Source organism: Mustelus asterias, chromosome 28 (genome assembly GCF_964213995.1).
Source record: "Mustelus asterias chromosome 28, sMusAst1.hap1.1, whole genome shotgun sequence".
Lineage (NCBI taxonomy): Eukaryota > Metazoa > Chordata > Chondrichthyes > Carcharhiniformes > Triakidae > Mustelus > Mustelus asterias.
Genome location: NC_135828.1, coordinates 24,204,693 through 24,210,938, shown reverse-complemented (window position 1 = coordinate 24,210,938; position 6,246 = coordinate 24,204,693).

The following is a 6,246-nucleotide window of genomic DNA, read 5'->3' as shown; positions in this document are numbered from 1 at the left end:
GTTCTGACAAGCTGTCTGCGAGGGGCAGCATGTGTACCCATAAATGAGGAAAGAAGCGGGTGTAAATGTTCGACAAAGGAACAGTAATGCTGATTCTCTGAGGATGAAAGATTTAACTGAGGTTGATTTTCCCTCCTGCTCTCATGGTCTACACTGGCACCAGCCCCTTCCTGTTCCAAAGAGGCTTCAAATGCTCTTGGTTTCTGCTTGGATCCCTGCCTTTCCAACATGAAGTGAACGCAAGCGATCTCCATTATCCTATTTTTGAATGCGACTCATATCGCTCACTCTCCCAGCTGGCCTCACACTTTGGCTGAACTAGCTTGAGCAATACTTCAAGTTATGAAATTATTTTTAATCGATTCAGGACTTCCCTCCTCCCCCACACACAATATGAAGGAGAATCCTAGAATCACTACAGTGCAGAAGGAGGCCATTCGGCCCATCGAGCCTTCACCAACAACAATCCCACCCAGGCCCTACCCCCGTAACCTCACATTTTTACCCTGCTAATCCCCTTGACACTCAGAGGCCTCACGGCGCCAGGGACCCAGGTTCAATTCCCGGCTTGGGTCACTGTCTGTGTGGAGTTTGCACGTTCTCCCCGTGTCTGCGAGGGGTTTCCTCCGGATGCTCTGGTTTCCTCCCACAATCCAAAGATGTGTCAGTTAGATGGATTGGCCATGCTAAATTGCCCCTTAGTGTCCAAAGATGTGTTGGTTAGGTGGATTGGCCATGCTAAATTACCCCTTAGTGTCCAAAGATATGTGGGTTAGGTGGATTGGCCATGCTAAATTGCCCCTTGATGTTCAAAGATGTACAGATTAGGTGGATTGGCCATGCCAAATTGTCCCTTAGTGTCCAAAGATGTGTACGTTAGGTGGATTGGTCATGCTAAATTGCCCCTTAGTGTTCAAAGATGTGCAGGTTAGGTGGATTGGCCGTGCTAAATTGCCCCTTAGTGTCCAGGATAGATGGGATAACCATGGTAAATATCTAGGGTTACGGGGATAGGGTGGTGGAAAGGGCCTGGGTAAGATACTCTGTCAGAAAGTCGGTGCAGACTTGATGGACCGAATGGCCTCTTCTGAACTGGAGGGATTCTATGATTCTACGATTATGTCCCAGTTTTTGAACCCCTCTCTGGCCTTTCCCCTCATCTCCATTCCGACAATCGCCCCCAGTACCACAGCCCTCAGGGTGATGCGTGACCCGTGAACCCTAACCTCTTGTACATCCCCAATGAGAGTCGCTCCACCATGGGTGGCTGTGCCTTGCGTTGCCCAGGTTGCAAGTTCTGGAAATCCCTCCGTACGTCTCTCCACCTCACATTCCTGTGTTAAGACATCCCTGAAAACCCTGCCTCTCTCACCAAGTTTTTGGTCATCTCGGTTCTGTCGAAGGATCAATAAACTTGGAACGTTAACTCTGTTTCTCTCTCCACAGATGCTGCCAGATCGGCTGGGTGTTTCCGGAATTTTCTATCTTTCTGTCATCCTTTATTTCATAATGCTCGGATGAAGCACTTAGGGAAATTTCATAATGTTAGAAGTGCTATATGAACATAAGTTGTTGTTCTTGCATTCTTATTCATCTCTGTTCAACCTCAATCGATCTCCTTTTTATTTGTTTGATTTATTATTGCCACATCAAAGTTTTTTAAAGTTTATTTATTCGTCACAAGCAAGGTTTGCATTAGCAAATTCCCCTATTGTCACATGTATTAGTGTACAGTGAAAAGTATTGTTTCTTGCACGCTATACAGACAAAGCATACCATTCATAGAGTATATTGGGGAGAAGGAAAGGAGAGGGTGCAGATTGTAGTGTTACAGTCATAGCAAGGGTGTAGATTAGCTTAATATAAGGTAGGTCCATTTAAATGTCTGATGGCAGCAGGGAAGAGAATGTTCTTGAATCGGTTGTTATGTGTTCTCAAACTTTTGTATCTTTTTCCCGACGGATGAAGGTGGAAGAGAGTATGTCTGAGGTGCGTGGGGTCCTTGATTATGCTGGCTGCCTTTTCCAAGGCAGCGGGAAGTGTAGACGGAGTCAAAGGATGGGATGCTGGTTTGCGTGATGGACTGGGCTTCGTTCATGACCCTTTGTAAATACTTGTGGTCTTGGGCAGAGCAGGAGCCATACCAAGCTGTGATACATCCGGAAAGGATACTTTCCATGGTGCATCTGTAAAAATTGGTGAGAGTCGTAGCGGACATGCCAAATTTCCTTAGCCTCCTGAGAAAGTAGAGGCGTTGGTGGGGCTTTCTTAACTATAGTGTTGGCATGGGGGGACCAGGACAGGTTGTTGGTGATCTGGACACCTAGAAACTTGAAGCTCTCGACCATTTTCACTTCAGCACCATTGATCTAGACAGGACCATGTTCTCCACTATGCTTCCTGAAGTCAATGACTATCTCTTTCGTTTTACTGACATTGAGGGAGAGATTATTGTCATCGCACCAGTTCACCAGATTCTCTATCTCTTTCCTGTGCTCTGTCTCGTCATTGTATGAGATCCGATCTTATTTAAAATGGTTGCATGATTGCTTTAAGAGCTAATCACATGATTTGATGGTGATGTCATTAAGGTGTTGCACAGGCTGTTGTTTTACCTTCAATTAGTACTCTGGACAGGCAAGAGATCCCAGAATAAACGTGTTGTGTTAGTTTGAATCGACATGTGCAAACTACATCTTTCCTTCCTGTTTAAAACCCACAACTTCAAACATAGTTAGGAGATGGCATACCTAACGTCCAATTCTGAAGCACAGCTGACTCCTGGAGATCATGACAAGGGTTGTAGCTTTCTCGATCAGCTATATTGATCAACATCCTTGGGGTTACCATTGACCAGAAAATCAATTGGACTCACTGTGGTGAACCATTGTTGGTTCCCACCAGGTAGTGCTGAGCCATGGTCTGGCCAGTACTATGAGTCTGTAGATATGTTACTGTTGGGGTTAGGGTTGGGCTGTTCTACCTGTTAATATAGTCCTATGGTACACCCCAGTTGGCTCCGCCTCCTGGGAGAGGTATAAAGGTCACTGCTCTGCCTGGTGACCCTTTAGTCTGGGATTGTATATTGTATATAGTAGCTCCGTTATTGTTGGCAATAAAAGCCTTTATTTCCCGGGTACATCCTGCCTCCCGTGTGATTTATCGCGCATCACTCACCACATAAACACAGTGGCGACAAGAGCAGGTCAGAGGTTAGGAATACTGCGGTGAGTAACTCACCTCCTGAGTCCCCAAAGCCTGTCCATCATCTGCAAGGCACAAGTCAGGAGTGTGATGGAACACTCCCCACTTGCCTGGATGGGTGCAGCTCCAACAACACTCAAGAAGCTTAAAATCATCCAGGACAAATTAACCCTGCTTGATTGGCACCACATCCACAAACATTCACTCCCTCCACCACCGACGCTCAGTAGCAGCAGTGTGTACCATCTACAAGATGCACTGCAGCAATTCACCAAAGATCCTGAGACAGCACCTTCCAAACCCACCACCACTTCCATCTAGAAGGACAGGGGCAGCAGATACATTGGAACACCACCACCTGCAAGTTCCCCTCCAAGCCACTCACCATCCTGACTTGGAAATATATCGCCGTTCCTTTGCAGTCGCTGGGTCAAAATCCTGGAATTCCCTCCCTAACGGCATTGTGGGTCAACCCACAGCACAGGGACTGCAGAGATTCAAGAAGGCAGCTCACCACCACCTTCTCAAGGGATGGGCAATAAATGCTGGCCCAGCCAGCGATGCCCAAGTCCCACGAATAAATGTTTTTAAAAAAATAACCTCAACGGCTTTATCATTGCAATATTTATGGGTGGCACAGTGGTTAGCACTGCTGCCTCACAGCGCCAGGGACCCGGGTTCGATTCCCGGGTCACTGTCTGTGCGGAGTCTGCACGCTCTCCCCGTGTCCGCGTGGGTTTCCTCCGGGTGCTCCCGTTTCCTCCCACAGTCCGAAAGGTGTGTGGGTTAGGTGGATTGGCCGTGCTAAAATTGACCCTAGTGTCGGGGGGACTAGTGTAAATGCATGGGGTTATGGGGATAGGTGGGATTGTGGTCGATGCAGACTCGATGGGCCGAATGGCCTCCTTCTGCAGGATTCTATGATATTTTATTGAAATCCCTAACTTCCCCATTGCCTTGCTGATTATAACAGCTTGTCTTAAGTGCACGGGGACATAGATTGCTGCTGTTCTGCCCAGCTATTTGCCATGACAATCCCGCCATTGAAGTTGGTGTGTTGCTGAGCGTACCTTTCTTGGCAGGTTTGTTTCAGGGTGTAATTGCTATAAACAGAGTGTTGAAAGGCACCCAGCCTGTTCTGAGTCTCTGGTTTCAGACACTGAAACCCATTGCAGATGGTTAAAATGAAAGGGGGGAAAATAACACCAGACTCCAAGCTGTAAAGGGAAGTGCTGAACGCAGCTGACCTTGGCAACCGCAACGAAGGACTGGCTGCAGCATGTTGCGACACCCAACTGGGGGAATTCCAAACCAAGGCACAATTTACCCATCAAGGCTGACAAGCGGATAATATTGTGTGCACAGCTCACGCCTGGTTCTTGGCTTCCAGCCCAAGCTGGAACTTGCCTTCTGCAGAAAAGCAAAATCGAAGCAGATAAATGGTGATCAGTCAGCATCATGCCGGGTGGCACGGTGGGTTAGCACTGTTGCCTCACAGCGCCAGGGACCCGGGTTCGATCCCCGGCCTCGGGTCACTGTCTGTGCGGAGTCTGCACGCATTCTCCCCGTGTCTGCGTGGGTTTCCTCCCACAGTCCAAAGATGTGCGAGTTAGGGTGGATTGGCCATGCTAAATTGCCCATTCGTGTCAGAGGGATTAGCAGGGTAAATATATGAGGTTACAGGGATAGGGCCTGGGTGGGATCATTGTCGGTGCAGACTCGATGGGCCGAATGGCCTCCTTCTGCACTGTAGGGATTCTGTGATTATTCATTTATGGGACATGGGCGTCGCTGGCTGGGCCAGCATTTATTGGCCATCCCTATTTGCCCTTGAACTGAGTGGTTTGCAAGGCCATTTCAGAGGGCAGTTGAGAGTCAACCACATTGCTGTGGCTCTGGAGTCACATGTAGGCCAGACCGGGTAAGGATGGCAGATTTCCTTCCCTAAAGAACATTAGTGAATCAGATGGGTTTTTACAACAATTGAAAGTGGTTTTATGGTCACCATTAGACTTTTAATTCCAGATTGTTTTTATTGAACTCAAATTCCACCATCTGCTATAACGGGATTTGATCCCCGGTCCCCAGAAGAACTGATCCACTTTAATCTGAGCGGACAACCTCCCTTAGCCCTTCTCGTACCAGGTCAAGGGATCCACTATTTTAAACATACATTGCACCATTCATTTACTACTGCTGTGGTGCGCCTGGCATGTGTTCCTTTAAGATCAGTCCAATCCCATCAGAATGGACAGGAAACTTTAATGGCGGAGCAGGTCCATTGTGCTAACTTGGACTTTTGGGCGGCACGGTGGCACAACGGTTAGCACTGCTGCTTCACAGCGCCAGGGACTCGGGTTCGATTCCCGGCTTGGGTCACTGTCTGCGTGGAGTTTGCACATTCTCCCCCGTGTCTGCGTGGGTTTCCTCCGGGTGCTCCGGTTTCCTCCCACAGTCCGAAAGACTTGCTGGTTAGGTGCCATGATGTGGAGATGCCGGCGTTGGACTGGGGTAAACACAGTAAGTAGTCTCACAACACCAGGTTAAAATCCAACAGCTTTATTTGGTAGCACGAGCTTTCGGAGCGCTGCCCCTTCATCGGGTGATTGGAGAATTGGATTTACAAACAGGGCATATATAGACACTGACTCAATTTACAAGATAATGATTGGAATGCGAGTCTTTACAGGTAATCAAGTCTTTACAGGTACAGACAATGTGAGTGGAGAGAGGGTTAAGCACAGGTTAAAGAGATGTGTATTGTCTCCAGCCAGGACAGTTAGTGGGATTTTGCAAGCCCAGGCAAGTCGTGGGGGTTACAGATAGTGTGACATGAACCCAAGATCCCAGTTTAGGCTGTCCTCGTGTGTGCGGAACTTGGCTATCAGTTTTTGCTCAGCGATTCTGCGTTGTGTGTCTTGAACGCCGCCTTGGAGAACGCTTACCCGAAGATCAGAGGCTGAATGCCCGTGACCGCTGGAGTGCTCCCCAACAGGAAGAGAACACTCTTGCCTGGTGATTGTCGATCGGTGTCCATTCATC